General features: G+C 33.8%; 1 protein-coding gene and 1 long non-coding RNA gene across 3 annotated transcripts in view; one reads left to right on the top strand and one right to left on the bottom strand.

Moving 5' to 3' along the window:
• LOC143268017 (uncharacterized) overlaps nucleotides 1-14,537 on the top strand; it is a 59,236-nt gene extending 44,699 nt beyond the window's left edge. Inside the window, exons 2-5 of the long non-coding RNA XR_013043605.1 lie at nucleotides 4,383-4,506; nucleotides 5,105-5,167; nucleotides 11,728-11,763; nucleotides 13,918-14,537. This is a non-coding gene — a long non-coding RNA (uncharacterized LOC143268017). The remainder of the gene's footprint in view (nucleotides 1-4,382; nucleotides 4,507-5,104; nucleotides 5,168-11,727; nucleotides 11,764-13,917) is intronic.
• Nucleotides 1-16,390, bottom strand: part of Ncam2 (neural cell adhesion molecule 2) — a 423,714-nt gene that overhangs the window by 283,629 nt on the left and 123,695 nt on the right. The window lies entirely within an intron of this gene.

Below are 16,390 nucleotides of genomic sequence, written 5' to 3'. Positions count from 1 at the left end.
AAATTGCCTTGAAGAGGGAGCAGTGCTGATTAATCAAAAACAGTGAAGGTGGGGGAGAAGAGGGCAGATAGACTAGCTTCACTCTTGACAGTTACAGAGCTTTTAATCTCCTTTCTGCCTTCCTGTATCCCTCTGGTGTCTCTTCTTCTTTAGCAAACTGCCTTTGAAGTACTTCAATCATGCCCTCTCCTACAGGTAATCACTGACCTCTATTTTGGCTGTCACCACCAAAAGCATTGCATTTATCTTTATTTTAACTGGAGTGTAAGCTTCTTCAGGGGGAATTGATGAGTTTCTGTCTTAGTCTGTTTCTCTGACATCATTAATTCAATGTCATACATCAAGGACAGGGATGAGTGACTATGTGAGCATTTCCTTTTGGTTCAGAATTACTATGTGGGAAAGAGGATGAAAGAATATGCTAATTGGAATCTTTATTATTTTAAGCACAAGGACTGAGTAAGCAATTGGGACTTCCTTCTTTTATCTATTCATGAATGCACTTTAATCTCCTCTTAAGAACTGCCAAATTCTTTTCAAAAGTCAAACTTAAACTACTACTCATGATACTTTTTGACAGATTAGACATCAGCCCAGTTCCTTCAAACAATAAAGGATATATTTCAGGCCGGTGTTGATCCTAACAATATTTAGAAATGATGGATACTTGCTTCCTAGGGTTTGGGGGTATTCTGACAGGATTCATTTTTTTTTTTTTTTTTGCAGGCCTTGCTATTTTCGTACATGCCAATCATTGCCAAGACCATTTTCAGCCAAGGTTTATGTCATTGAAGAATATATGTACATATGCCAAGGCAATATTGGAATTTAAAATAACCCAAACCATAGATTATTTTCCTAAGTGGGAAGAGAGAAAATACACAAACTTGAAAAGACCTTTATTTTTCCAGCAGAATTTCTGTTGATCTAAATATATTCCAATTCCCTTAGCAGCCCATCCTCCTATGTAAATCTTGGTATTTTATTCTCGTAATTTGCTAAACTGGTATTTACACAAGGTTTTGAGACCAACTGCTCATGAAAATTTACAATCTGGTGACTCTGTAAACATTCTCCTCTGTTTTATGTATATTTTTTAGACTCACAACCCACTTTATCTTCTATTTTATAGGAAGTGCATATTTTTCCTAACTTACATATAGAATTGTAATGAAGTTTATGAAATAACTCTAAAAAAATTCTAGAATTTATTTTTGAGCAACTAATTGCATCTGAGGTGCATTGCCAATGAATATTGTTACAGAAATCATTTTTATTTTTTTCTGCAGTATGACTTGGCCTAATAGAAAAAAATGAGTTTTATTAAAGTGCCATAAGGATATCTGGGTATATAATATTGGTATTTTTCTTAACTACATCTACATAGAATGTGAAAGAATCCAGTAGCCTAGATATATCTATTATATTGACTGAATATATATCTAGCTCTTTACTTTTAGTTAGCCTAAACAATCATACCTAAATTTCTAGGCTCTTAGAGAAACACTAATTTTTATCTATTTATACAAATATAAGAAGACATATTATAGAAAACATAAAACATCTTTTATTAATGCATATATTTGCATTCGAGATTACTTCAATTATTCAACATTTATAAATTATGATTCTAAAGTTAAACTCAGAAGTGGATTATCATATGAATTGCCATCCAATGATAGAGACAATTGGACTCACAGAAAATTGCTGTAAATGACACATAATAAATATAAGTTCAAAGTTATTAAAAGTAAGCAAAGCCTTAATAATGGAATAATAAATAAGAATACCAAACCAATCACATTTCTACAATAAGTTCACTGTGCTGAGATAGTGGGTCATCTACTTGACTTGTAATTCCATCCATGCATTTTGTTATATGTTGAGATTGTTGACCTTTATTTGCATTGTAATAGTATTCACTTGCTCTAAGGCTTCTCAGTGAGCTAATATCTTGTCTAATTCCATTCATAAGTTTCCTACATTTTGGTAATGTAGATGCTCTAACTAGCTACTGAAAAACAGACAGTTCTCAATATGCCACAGTTAATAAATAGTACTGTTGGAAAGCCATTTTAATGTTATAAAATGACTATGTACTCAATTACTTAAACTAAGCAAAACTGTTTCCAAAGTTCTTTAGATATTCAATGATCATTCAAATATATTTCATGAATAATTGAAACAAAGTATCACTGTAAATAAAAGCTACATATAATGATATTGGATTATTTATTTGTATACCTCACACACAGTATGCATGAAATAAATACAACATATGCAATCAAGTCATGTTCTTTTAATTTTAAGTTTTCTGGAAACACATTCCCATCAGGTTTTTTTTAATTAACACTATTAAATGCAGGAATTGAGTTTGCAAATTTATAAGAATGAGATTAATATCAGAAGTGATTTTATTTGACATTCCTGATAAGATTACAGTAAATATTTTAAGTATTATTATTGATACAGATTTTCTAATTAATTGTTTCTTTTTAGGACCAAAGTTTGTTATAAAATATTGTACACATTTTCCCTAAGCCAACTTCTTATAAAATTGACCTCTTTATATTTTTCCATCATATACTGGAAATGCACACTAGAAATTCAGTTTGGTTGAACTCTTTCTTTTAATTTCAATGAATTTTAAATAAGTAATTAAAATATATGCATTAGTTTTTTTAAACCAATAAATATATCATGAAGGTCAGCAAAATGACTCAGTAGATAACTGAGCTATCTTGAGCTATCCCTGGGACCCACACAATTGAGGAGCAAATACTGACTCCTGCATGCTGTTTTCTAACTTTATAGGCACACTGTTTCAATTCAAAGACCCTGCCTCAAAGAGAGGGAGGGATGGTGAATAAGAGAGAAAGACAGGAAGGAAGGAAGGGAGGAAGGGAGGGAGGGAGGGAGGGAGGGAGGGAGGGAGGGAGGGAGGGAAGGAAGGAAGGAAGGAAGGAAGGAAGGAAGGAAGGAAGGAAGGAAGGAAGGAAGGAAGGAAGGAAGGAAAGAAGGAAGGAGCAAAGTGCGGGAAGAGGAGGGTGTGGCGGAAATGTAGGGATGAAGGTGAGGTGGAGAGGATGGAGTGGAAGAACAACTTAAAGGATATTACTGTTTCCATCCCTACGTTCCACCTGCCCTGGTACAAATTTAAACTGTATATTAAAATGCATCTGTCTAGCAGCTGCAAGCACAGGCAGCTGTTCTTTGTAGGTTTTATGAAGATCCTTTTTAGAAACAGATGATTCCATTAAAAGAAGTTGTCACTCTGGGGATTTTGTAATATAGAAAACACTATAAAGTGTAATTCATCAAATTCAATGCTTTGATTTGCTTGACAATATCCAAATGTGTTGATATAGGATTATTATCTAAAATTTTAATATGAAATTGGTGTATAATATATGGCTTATTCAAGACTATCCACTATCTTATGTCCAAAGTAATTTGTAAATAATTGAATTTTCACCAATTCACGGAGCTCCTGAATACTCTAACATCATGCGAAAATCACTGTTAGGCCAGAAATGTAAAGTTCAGCAGTGCAGAAAAATGCCTGTAGTATCGTGTAGGACATCACAAGGTGCTCATAATTCTCCCCAGTGTAGAAGCTAATTTTAGCTGAGATTCTGGTAGTGAATTACTCCTCCTGCCAAAATATACAAAATATAATATAAAGGATATAATTCCTTTATATTAATTCACCAGTGAGTAACACATCAGGTCAGTGAAAGATAAAGCCATAGTCCACAGGTGAATGGTGAACCCACTCTGTGGGAAGAAGGAACAGGTGCCAGGTCCCTCACAGAGTCTATTATAGAGAAGTGAACTGGTAAATGTATAAGAATATGATGTCTCAGGCTGCAGAAAAGGCTCAGGGGCTATGAGATTTGCTGCTCTTCACGGGACATTAATTAGGTTCCCAGCACCCAGACCATGGGTCACCACCACCTCCAACTCCATCATTAGGGGAAATATCACCTTCTTCTGGCCTCAATATGCACCTGTGCACTGTTGGCATACACACACAGACTCTCATACATGCACATAATTTACAATTAAAAATGAATCTTAGAGACTATAACTTAATTTTTAGTGAGTTAAAAAATCTATAGTTGCTGAGAGATAGTAAGCAAGTCTGTAAGAGGACCAATGGAGAGACATCAAGCTCTTATGAGAAGATATGCAATCATCAACATCCATTGGTCAGATATTTTCCATTATCTTTGTTAGGAAATAAGCTAACACTGTGCATTGTATGTGGCTCTGCATATATTTGTAGCTGCATTTTCTGTGAGAAAATATTCCCCTATTCACATAAACATAGCTGTGCTTCTCTCATTCATTTTGTTATTACTACAAATTATATCTTTTAGGAATTATACTTGGTAACATCAAATATATCTGTAATGCTTAAACATGATTAAAAAGTTGGAAGAACTTCAAATCATGATGACAATAAATATCTGGGCATGTCTGCAAGGGATTTTCTAGCTTGTGGTACGTGAAGAGGGAAGATCAAGCTAAATGGGAATGGGTTGGGGTCCTGGACCTAATATAAAAAAACAGATGTGGAGCAGAAAAGCATCATTCATTTCTCTCTGCTTCTGCAGCAACAAGACTAGCTGCTTCAAGATGCAGCCACCATGCTTCCCCAAAAGGATGCCTGGATTCAGGCCACATGAGCCAAAGTTGACTTTACTACTTTAAGTTGCTTTTTTCATCTGCAAGATATGTAACTCATACACATATCTACCATGAAGCCATACTTGTATTTATCTACCAGTCTCTCCACTCCTGACTTCTATAGTTACCATTTTGATATGAAACACATGGACATCGATTAAACACACCACTTTCATTGGTTTACCAAATACATTTTTGCTTGTCTAACCATTCCAAATTTATACTGTCCTACATACACTCCATATATCTAGCCTAGTCAATATTTATTATGAAATGACTTGATGTCAAAGTGATGCTTTAGTGAGTGTATTATTGTGTACTTGATAGCGTTTAAGCATGTTAAAATACATTATTTGATTTAAATTCACATACTGATGATTTGTAATTGATCTTTTTTTTCTGTTCACCACAGGTTTGGTTTGGTTTTTACAATCAGAGGCAGAAGTAATGCAGAATGATCATGCCACACCAGTAGGTTCATTTTTATCTTGTCTCCTGCATGAGAGAATTGATGGAGCTCAAATATAAGCTGGAATGATCTCTGAATATTTTAAATATTGAGTCAAGGGCAAGAAGCAGAGATTGTCAAATGCTACAGTCTCCCAGTGAGAACATAACTAAAGTTAGAAAGATCATCTCAACAGGCAGAAATAAGAATTATGCTGACACTCCCATATATAAAAATCTGCACTTATTAATAAATAGGTTTGAACCATTTTGTATCGATTTCCCAAAACTATTTTTTTAGCCTCTGAGCCAGCTTCTTATGCAATGAAAATATTTTTAAAAACATCAAAAATATTTCTAGGTTTTAATGAAAAAAATCAGCACCTAATTTAATTTCAAAATAATTCAACCAAATTAAGCATATTTTCAATATGACTACTGTAAATGATCTCATCAAAAACTGTATGTATGTAAAATGTACTTCATTTAATATTTTTAATAAAGATGCCCATGTATATAATACAATAAAGCTAACAAAACCAGGATTTGCACATAACAACACAATACTTATTCATGTAAAGAAGTCTCAAAAACCTAAAAAGTAAAACTTAGTATGGCACTCAGAATGCTGTGCTGAGTCTTTGCAGGTCACCAAATCAGCCTTTTGTAAGGAATTTACAATGAAGAAGAAAGAACCTCTCAGACTAGACATACGATTTCACCACAATCACTAGGTTTTTGTAGTGAGCCTTATATGCAAGCCAAATTGCCCCAATAGGGATACACAGAAGACTACAGTTTAGAATGCATAAAAAATTAACGAGGTAGCATTGACCACTGTGAGGACTGGCAGGTCAAATTTCCTATTGGAAAAGTAAAACGCTTTGAATTAAAAGTTGAATTAATATTTTATTTTTCATCAAAAAATGCATACATTTTCAGTTTCCAAATTGTCAACCCCAATTCAGCCAAGTCTTGTAAAGTAGTCAGGTTTTCTGATACAGCTTTCAACTTCAACAACTTTGGTTGATTTTTCTTCTTCAAATTCGGTTCGCTATTCAAATTGCTGCAACATTTCATATTATTTTGTGTATATACATTATTTATTTTGTGAACAATTCAATTATGGATAGAATATTTTAGTGGAAAACATCCACATGGTTGACTATGAGAGTTGTCCTTGCGACAACCATAGGGCACAGTGACAGGAATTACATGATGCTAGAAACATAAATCCAAGAGGACTTCCAGGACAAAATGGATCTGGAATTTTTACAAAGTTCTAAATGAATCAAAATGACAGTATAGTTTTAATCCAGATGGAAAAATGGTGTTTAGTAAAGCCTTCCAGCAAACAATATCATTAGAGAGAGAGAGAGAGAGAAAGGAGTTGGGCTTTTATTGCTGATCATAAGGTTGTAAATCGTTCCAGACAGCATTTTTCATCTAACAACTAAAAACCAGAAAGAATCATTTTTTTTTTTAAACAACAAAACAAAGCTACTTCACATCTGGAAAGATGCAATACAGAACACTGATCCCAGCCAGGCAGTGGTGGCACACACCTTTAATCCCAGCACTCGGGAGGCAGAGGCAGGCAAATCTCTGTGAGTTCGAGGCTGCCTGGGCTACAGAATGAGCTCCAGGACAGGCTCCAAAGCTACACAGAGAAACCCTGTCTCCTCAAAAAACAAAACAAAACAAACAAACAAAAAACACTGATCCCTGCAGAAATGAGAAGGAAGGAAGGAAGGAAGGAAGGAAGGAAGGAAGGAAGGAAGGAAGGAAGGAAGGAAGGAAGGAAGGAAGGAAGGAAGGAAGGAAGGAAGATCCCCGAGGGCTGCATATGGATCTCTTTGACTCCTTAGGTGAATATTTTGCCACTTATAGAGAAGGGCAAACTACTGGTGAGTGGGGAGCTCAACAGCCACCAGGACTCAAAGGCGGACAAATCTCTGAGTTCCATCCTAATAAATTTGGTTTCCATCAGAGAAACTGGCACACTCTGTGTGGACTCTCAGAAACGATGGTTTTCATGTGAGTCTAATCTTAATCTGGAGTGCCCATTCTTCAAAGGGGATTTAAGCACATTGATTTGTTGTTGAAATAAAATGGTTTATATTTCAACGAAACCCACACACTTTAAAGAACAGCACTAGCATCTAAAAACTGAATAGAGCAAACAAAAAACAGCAAACACAACACAAAGAATAGACTAATAATGAAGGACCATGGTTATGTAACCTGTAAGAAACAGAAAAGCATTTTTAAGTAGCCAGATATGAGAATAAAATAAAATAAAATAGAGTTGCACACATGTTAAAGGATGCAATTGAAAATATTAGTTAGGATAAAGACAAAAGACAAGCCTTACAAAGACCAAACTGCAACATTAAATCCGTTAATATATAGTTAAAATTATTTATTCATTAGCTATGCATAAGGAATGTTTCAGCCTTCTTTATATTGCTGTGATCATTGTCATTTGTAAATAAAGAAGGAAAGAGTTTAGTTGGCTTACTCATCATGATCACAGTTAACCAATGAGGAAAAGAATCGAAGGTGAGAATCAAGGCTGGAATCTGGGTGCAGGGATCATGGCAGAATGCTGCTTACTGATTTGCTCCCTATGGCTCTTTCAACATTTTTATCCCTGACAGCGTGGCACTACAATCATTAATTAACAAAATGACTCACAGGAGATAAAAAAGTTACAGCTCTGAAGTTAGGATCACTGGTCGCCATTCCAGCACCAACATGGTGGTTCATAACCATTGTCCTGGAGATTTGCTGCACACTTCTAGATATTATGGGCACCAGACACTCATTTAACACACAGACTTACATGCTGGCAAAACGATCAAACATAGAAAAATAAAATTAAATATTTTAAAAGGAAATGTCAAAAAAAAAAAACTTTCCTACAAGCAATTTGATGAAGGCTTTTCTTCAGTTGAGGTTTCCTCATCCTAGACAAGTCTAATTTGGGTCAAGTTGCTAAAATCAAACCAACACAGGAGAATTACAAGAAAAAGATCAACTAATGAATAGCAAAGTATGATAATAAAAACATTCCAACTTAGTCAGGGAGAATAAGGCAAAGTAGTAAACAAATACAAGCAAAATAATCCAAGTAAATAATCAGTGACTGCAGTCAGCTAAATGTACAAGAAATTATACTATCCAGAAAAAAAGGGCACAAAAAACAGCAGGATCTACCTAGGCACGAGGTAAAACAACCTGTTGCAAATATACGGTAGGGAATCTCAGGAGATTTGGAGAAAAACATCACCTTATGAATAATGGAACAGACAATGAAGAGTGTTGAACCAAAATAATGAAACCCAGAAAAATGTGAAATACATTTTTAAAAATAAGTGTAACACTAGAAACGTTGATTTGACTCTATGCATTATGAAGATGAGCACTTGGACTTTGAGGGCACATGCTTTGTCAATTTCTGGGGAAAGCAGTGGGAAGGAATACAGTGTATATAGAATCAAAGTACATAGTATACATGTATGAGATTCTCAAAGAATAAGTAAAATACATTTTTTTTTTTTTGGTTTTTCGAGACAGGGTTTCTCTGTGTAGCTTTGCGCCTTTCCTGGAACTCACTTGGTAGTCCAGGCTGGCCTCAAACTCACAGAGATTCGCCTGGCTCTGCCTCCCGAGTGCTGGGATTAAAGGCGTGTGCCACCACCGCCCGGCGTAAAATACATTTTTAAAACACAGGAAAATCCTTTATAATTACAAAAATAGGCTGCACAAGCAATAATCGTCACATGTCAGAGAAGAATGTATTAGCAACAGGAACCAAGATTATTACAACATTATTAGGAATTAACTAGCTTCCAGAGCATAGAAAAGAAACTAAGGAGAAAGCCACACAGTATGTGTATATACAACTAAACAATTTAAAGGAAAAAACTTTTTGGAAAGAGACAAATACATTCAATTATGATACAATTTTAAGAGATTTTACTGAGCAAACAAAACAAATGAATTAAAATAATTAAGTACACAGCATATAAGAGTGACACTATTAACACATCTAATAATCACTAGTACATTATAATCAACATTTGTGAATAGATTTTCTTTACTACATACATATCATTTTAATTGATACATACTAATTATATTTAATTATATGGTGCACCCTGGCACTTCAACAGATTAATACCATGTACAATTATTGCATCAGGGTACCTGGCATATCTAGTTCCATATGTGTGTTTTCCCTTGTGTATGAACATTCAAACTTCCTTACTAACTCAACCATGCTGAGCATTGGCGTTTATTCCTCTTGTTCAGCTGAGGGACTCTGTACCCATTAAGAATCCTCTCTACTTCCCCTCCTTTGTGTCCTTCACATGGTGTAAAGATTGCTAGTCTGTTCTCTGCTGACATTAACGTTTTAATTTCCAAATACAAGAACAGAAGCTGTGTGACTTTAAGAGATTTATTTCTTTTTTACACAATGTCTTTCAGTAGCATGTACAATGCTGGGAAATATGAATTTTCACTATATTTATTTATTTATTTATTTATTTATTTATTTATTTATTTGAGACAGGGTTTCTCTGTGTAGCTTTGTGCCTTTCCTGAAACTCACTCTGTAGCCCAGGCTGGCCTCGAACTCACAGAGATCTGCCTGGCTCTGCTTCCCAAGTGCTGGGATTAAAGGCGTGCACCACCACCACCACCACCACCCGGCAAATTTTCACTATCTTATTGCAATATTTATATGTATATTCACCAAGTTTTTATCCAGGCATTCTTTGATGAACACATTGTTTGATTCCACAATTTAGTTAGTGTTAAGTGCTGCAAAAATGTGACTCAGGTGTCTTTTGTACATAATTATTTCTTTTCTTTTGGATATATACACAAGAAATGACAGCTACATCGTACAAATTCTATTTGTAGTTTTTGAAGAATTTCCCTAATCGTATTATTTTTAAACACATCTGGAGTATCTTTCAATTTACAAGATATTTTCATTTATAACACAGGTTTTAAGAAGTTTAATATGAGAAAAATATATTACTTAAATATAAAGAAATTAAGTTTGTTTACCTTTAAATATTTTGAAATTAAAGCAAGCACTTATAAATAATATACAGATACATATAAAAAAGAAAAGTAAAAAAAGGATTGTCCTTGATACAGTTATATGGAGATGGGTAAAATGTGAGTGGTTCTTCAAATAACTACTTGATGATATAACTAGATGATCACATTTGAAAATAAAAGTATAAATTCAAATATCTTGGCTTTGCTGAACAGAAAGTGCTAAAGAAATCATACAACCATAGTATCAAAATAAAATTTGATTAAACATACATTAAAATTTTTCCATGGAAGATTATAAAAATTATGAATTCTGCTGTAGAAATTTATTAACTATGTAAGCAAAGAAAAATACTGATTATAACATAATTTTTCATAGGTGTCTGCTCAATAGGAAGCAATTAATATCTGGTACTATGAACTGTCAATAAAGTCATGAACCATAAAGGAGGACCTACTATTACAGCATTTCCTAGATCAGTATATTTTCAAGCCCATACTAAAAACTTTATCCTTATTCCCACAGATAAGTATAGCTCTCACCCCTCATGGAAAGAGCTTTTTTTTTTTTTTTTTTTTTTTTTTTTTTTTGGTTTTTCGAGACAGGGTTTCTTTGTGTAGCTTTGCGCCTTTCCTGGAACTCACTTGGTAGACCAGGCTGGCCTTGAACTCACAGAGATCCGCCTGCCTCTGCCTCCCGAGTGCTGGGATTAAAGGCGTGCGCCACCACCGCCCGGCTCAAAAGAGCTTTTTTTTTTTTTTTTTCTGCAGAAGATAGAAAAAAGTTACAGTCCAAAACTGATCAACAGGCACAGAACAATAAACTATGAGCTTTCCAACTCCAATAGATATATACACAAGAAAATCCCTAAACTGAGTGCTCAGTAAACATTGGGAAAGAGGGGAAGAGGGATCTAAGAGCCAGTGGACAGGAGTTCTTCTGAGAGACAGAATCATCTTTATGACAGGCAAGCTGCACCTACCACATTGCAACACTGTGGTTGCCTGAACAATAGCTTCATAATGACAACATCTGTTAAAAAGACAACAGGTTATCTCACAGGGACCACATCCTAGATGGAAAATTACAGGCAATCAGTGACTGCTAAGAAGGAGAGGACATAACTTCCCTAGGGATGAAAGGATGAGACCCTTGAAAGTTTATCCAATTGTAAGGGGTCAGCCTTAAACACATATATGTCAAACTAAAACTTGGCAGTACACACACATACACACACTCAAACACACAGAAACACACACACATACACACGCACATATATTTGATTATATATTGATTAATATTTGCTGTTAATAATATTGCCCAATATTACTTGTTAATATTTAACAATAATTATACATAGATAATTCTGCAATATGATAAGCAATATCTGATTTTTGTGTATTAATTTTATATATAAAATCTGACCATCTGTAAATAAGAAAATTTATACTTTTTCCTTTTATATGAGTAACCTCTTTCTCTCCTTTTCCTTTCTTATTGTTCTACATAAGACTTCAAGACTCAGGGATTCACCTCTAGGAAAGAAGGTAAAATGAATATCAGAGGTGTGGAGATAATTGGTGTAGTGAAAGAGCTATTTGACATACATGGCAGAACAGTTGCAACATACAGACACAGTGTCTGAGTCTCCATGCACACAACTTGCACAAGCCCAAGCCAATCTCAGTCCCAGCAGGGGTGAGGGATTCACGAAGTAACACTCCTAGGTGAAGATATCGGCAACTATGGCTTTTGAGAGCAGGTAGTTTAGGTTTCGTTGTGTTTTGTTTTTGTTGTGTTTTGTTTTGGATTAGAGAATGAAGAAGCTATATACGCTGTAGTAGAAGGCCACACACCCATGCACATACAGGTAACACTACGAGGACTCCGTGGATATTAAACTTAAAAAAAAAAAAAAAAAAAAAAAAAAAAAAAAAAAAAAAAAAAGACAGAATAAGAAGTTGGAAGGGAAAAGTGATCAAGTAGGAAAGAAATTCAATGGGAGGGAATGAGGATGGACTCGATCCAAACATAGTAGAGGAATATATAAATGTTAAATAAAAATATTTTAAATAGTTTTTCTTTCTTTTTTAAAAAACATTTATTTATTTATTATGTATACAGAAGAGGGTGCCAGATCTCATTATAGATGTTTGTGAGTGCTGGGAATTGAACTCAGGACCTCTGGAAGGGCAGTCGGTGCTCTTAACCTTTGAGCCATCTCTCCAGCCCGTAAATAAAATGTTTTTAAAGTAACAAAAAATGAGAATCTATGATATGCCTAAATCTCGCATAGTGTTTAGTGATGAAAGCATGAATTCTTTTACAATATATTTAGAAAGAATATAAAATATATAATTTTTCATATATTTGCACCTTCAGTTGGAACAAGGTCATATGATCCTTAAATATATACAGGCAAAATTTATTAAATGTTCCTGGAAAAATGATATATTTTTTTAAAAAGTAAACATATTGCCAGTAAGGACCTAAACATAATGAATACTGGGTGAGATATATTTCTTTAAAGTAACAGTGTTACTCATTGAAGAATTGTTTGCAGATTAAGAAATAAATTCAGTTGAACATTTATGCAAAACTTAAATATCACATAAGCATATGGGAAGTCCAAGAGAGATTCTCAGAACAATTAATAACTATGACAAGTTAGGTAATTGAGAATAATTTTCACTGCAGCTACTATATGACTTACCACAAAGGGAAGAGGTTCAAGATTCTTTTCCTCTTGTAAAGATACTAAAGAAATTTTAATATTAAATTCTATACTTGTTGGAATTGCTTTCTAGTTAAGCATAGTACATATTGTTGCCCATAAATGTGTTTTTTAAATTGCCAATTGATCTTTATCTTACTGTTTCTAGCTGAAGTTATATTAACTAGGTTTAGTTAACAAAATAGATTCCAGTTGTGCACATACATGGCCTCTTAATCTAGGGGATTTGGAAAAAGTATGATTCTTTATAACACAGTAATTAAGTTTAAATAGGAAATGCATGGTGATATTTCTAGAATTAGACAATAAATAAAATGTACACGTTATAAATATAAATGTAAGAATTTCCTTAGAATGTATCTGTACTAATGGATATTATGCAAGATTATTGACCTGTATTTGTATATCACATATACATTATTGGAATGTATTTGTATGTACATTTGCTGCCCATTAATAAACTATATACATATTTATGTTCTAATGATGCATACCTTTTATCTCTCTAGATAATCTTGACTATGAACTTCAAACTATCTTCTTATATGCAATATTTAATCTCCACTGTTTCAGGTCTAAACATTTTCTTAGAAGAAAAAGATGAAATTTCATGTCCTGAAAGTAATCCCTGTTTGAGGGCATTGCTTAATGAATGAAGAGCAATAGAAAATACAATAAATATCAGGACATGTCCTAATGTTAAATTAAAGATGTTATACAGCTGGAAGTAGTTTATACTCCCTAGGTGTATTTTTTAAACTGTAATACTTTAAAAGTATTGTATATTCTAAAATATTAACTTTTAAAATATTTGTCGTACCTTATTGTGATAAAACCATCCAATTCACGTCCTCAATTTATCCATTATTACTTTTGGAGTGTTCAGAAATATATGGGCCTCTTTTGCCAAGTTTCCAGGAAGAATTGCTGTTTAATGATGCTGCTGTCTTTACTGTTGACATTTCAGCTCCTGTGAGAAGACCTACTGGCTGGCCTGTTCCCCTCAGGCAAATTAACTCAACCTTATCAATATTTTACCATGCTCCTTAAGTACAGTGCTTTTGATAAATGTACAGACTGCACTGGATCCATTGCCTGCTTTTCTTACAAGGCTGGTAAGTCCCTTGACTGACAAATATGCAATGAGTTTCTGAGATTTTAAACTTCTTCAGGATAAATCTTTAATTCGTGGCTTATCTGTACTGGCTTTATTGAACATCTACGATTTCTTCTAGTAATCCTTACCAGCTTCTCTTTTGTTTCATATTGTTGTTTGTAGCATATAAATGTTTAAACTATAATAAAATTCTGCAGAACAGTAATGAGTTATAGCTCATATATTACCTAGCAAACACACATTCATTTGCCATGAGTAGCTAATATTTTCATAAACATTTAATTCTTCATAAGTCACATTGCATAACATAATGGAGAAAATAAAACACATGAGGACTGTTCCCATCCTTGTGATTACTAACGTAAATTTCAGTGAATTGCCAATAAATATTGCATTTCAAATTATTCAATTTTAAATTAACTAAATCATAACCAATATGCTTAAAATGCTGCACATAATGCAGGACACCCAGACACATCATCTTATCTACCTGCCTATCAGCCATCCTGCTACTGCAAATGGAAAAAAAAAACAAATTATTAAAAGCCACAAAAACTTAATCATTACTGAGACATTTGGATCGATATTACTCTTCTACCTATCAATCATCTATCATTTACCTATCTATCTATATATCTACCATTTATCATTTATCTATCTTATATATAGCTTTCAGTTTACCTGTTACTATTAACTATCTACCTGTCTATCTACCTGTCTGTCTGTCATCTATCTATCTATCTATCTATCTTTCTTTCTTTCTACCTATCTATCATCTATCTATCTATCTATCTATCTATCTATCTATCTATCTATATTTCTATCTATCCATCCATCTATCATCTATTAAATATTTATCATCTATCCATCTGTCATTTTTATAAATGAATATGGATATATTTATCCTTGGTCATTAATTTGTCTATTGTGTCTGTGGCTATGTTTCCCGATTTTTTTTTTTTAAGAAGGGAGGCTCTGTCTGGTAACAACATATATTTTCTTGGCCCAGATTGTAAAAACAAAATATGATTTTTCCCTTAAAATTCACTTTGAACAAGAGGCAGGATACCTAAAATTTAAGTCTGGGCCATCTTAATATGACAAATGTCATGAAAAAAAGTAAAATCAACTTGAGCTATATACAAGCAAGTTAACAAGAGACACAGTGCTATAAGTAATATATAAATAAAATAGAAAAATTTGACATCTTTAAGGAGAATATATACATGTAATTATATGTATACATATATATTACACATTTGTTATATACATGGTGTTTTTACTGAAGGTATCTTCAGGCATGTGCTGTGGGATGTCTTTCTGTATGCTGTGAATATGTGTTGCTCTGAGTGATTTATAGATAAAGCTGTTTGGACTGTGTCAAGTCAGGTTATATCTAGGAGGGAAATTGAGAGACAGACAGGAAGAAGAAAGGCAGAGGCAGAGGAGACACCATCCTGCTGTCCAGGGAGCAGCACATAATAGCATACAGGTAAAGCCACGGAACATGTAGCAACATATAGATTAATAGAAATGAGATGAGTTTAGCTATGAGAGCTAGCTAGCAAGAAGCTTGAGCCATAGGCCATAGCCATACAGTTAGCAATTAATATAAGCCTCTGTGTGTTTATTTGGGTCTGAGTGGCTAGTGGACTGGGCAGGACACAGGAAAGCTTCCAGCTACAAGCATGTGTATCATGTATATTTTTTCTAATCTTTCCCTAGTCCTAGTGGTCTAACTTATCATTCCACAAAACACTCTCTATTTTCTTATTTTTTAAGATTAGAGGTTTTATATGAGAAAACAGATGCAATATTTGTCTTTTGCTGAAAGATCCTATTTCCCTCACCATTACTATATCGTGTTTTATTCATTTTCCTTAAATTATATACTTCCCTTCTTCTCAATGACCAAACAGAATTCCACTGTAGATTTAAACCACATTTTCTTTACCCATTCATCTTCTGATAGATATCTGGAATGATTTCACACCTATCTGAGCAGAATATTACTACATCAGACATTGTTTGCAAGCATCTTGGTGTCATTCTGATTGGGTTTTGGTAGATTTCTACCCAAGAGTGTTAGAGCTAAGTAACAGGGAAGTTATACTTTAAGCATCTTTTTTAAACCTTCAAAGTAGAAGTAATTTAATAAAGAGAAGATAGTAATCTGGTTATAATCTATTCAATATAGTTGTATCTAATATTTATCAGATTTAAATTTATTCATTACTAACTCATGTATTTTCTAGGGAAGCAAATCTATTTGTAAAATAGCAAGGGAAGAAGAAAAATAAAATATTTGCCCTCATTTTTAAAT

The sequence above is a fragment of the Peromyscus maniculatus genome, chromosome 12 (genome assembly GCF_049852395.1).
Source record: "Peromyscus maniculatus bairdii isolate BWxNUB_F1_BW_parent chromosome 12, HU_Pman_BW_mat_3.1, whole genome shotgun sequence".
In the NCBI taxonomy this organism is placed as follows: domain Eukaryota; kingdom Metazoa; phylum Chordata; class Mammalia; order Rodentia; family Cricetidae; genus Peromyscus; species Peromyscus maniculatus.
The sequence above is the reverse complement of the archived record's forward strand: the minus strand, read 5'-3'. Positions and strand labels throughout refer to the sequence as shown.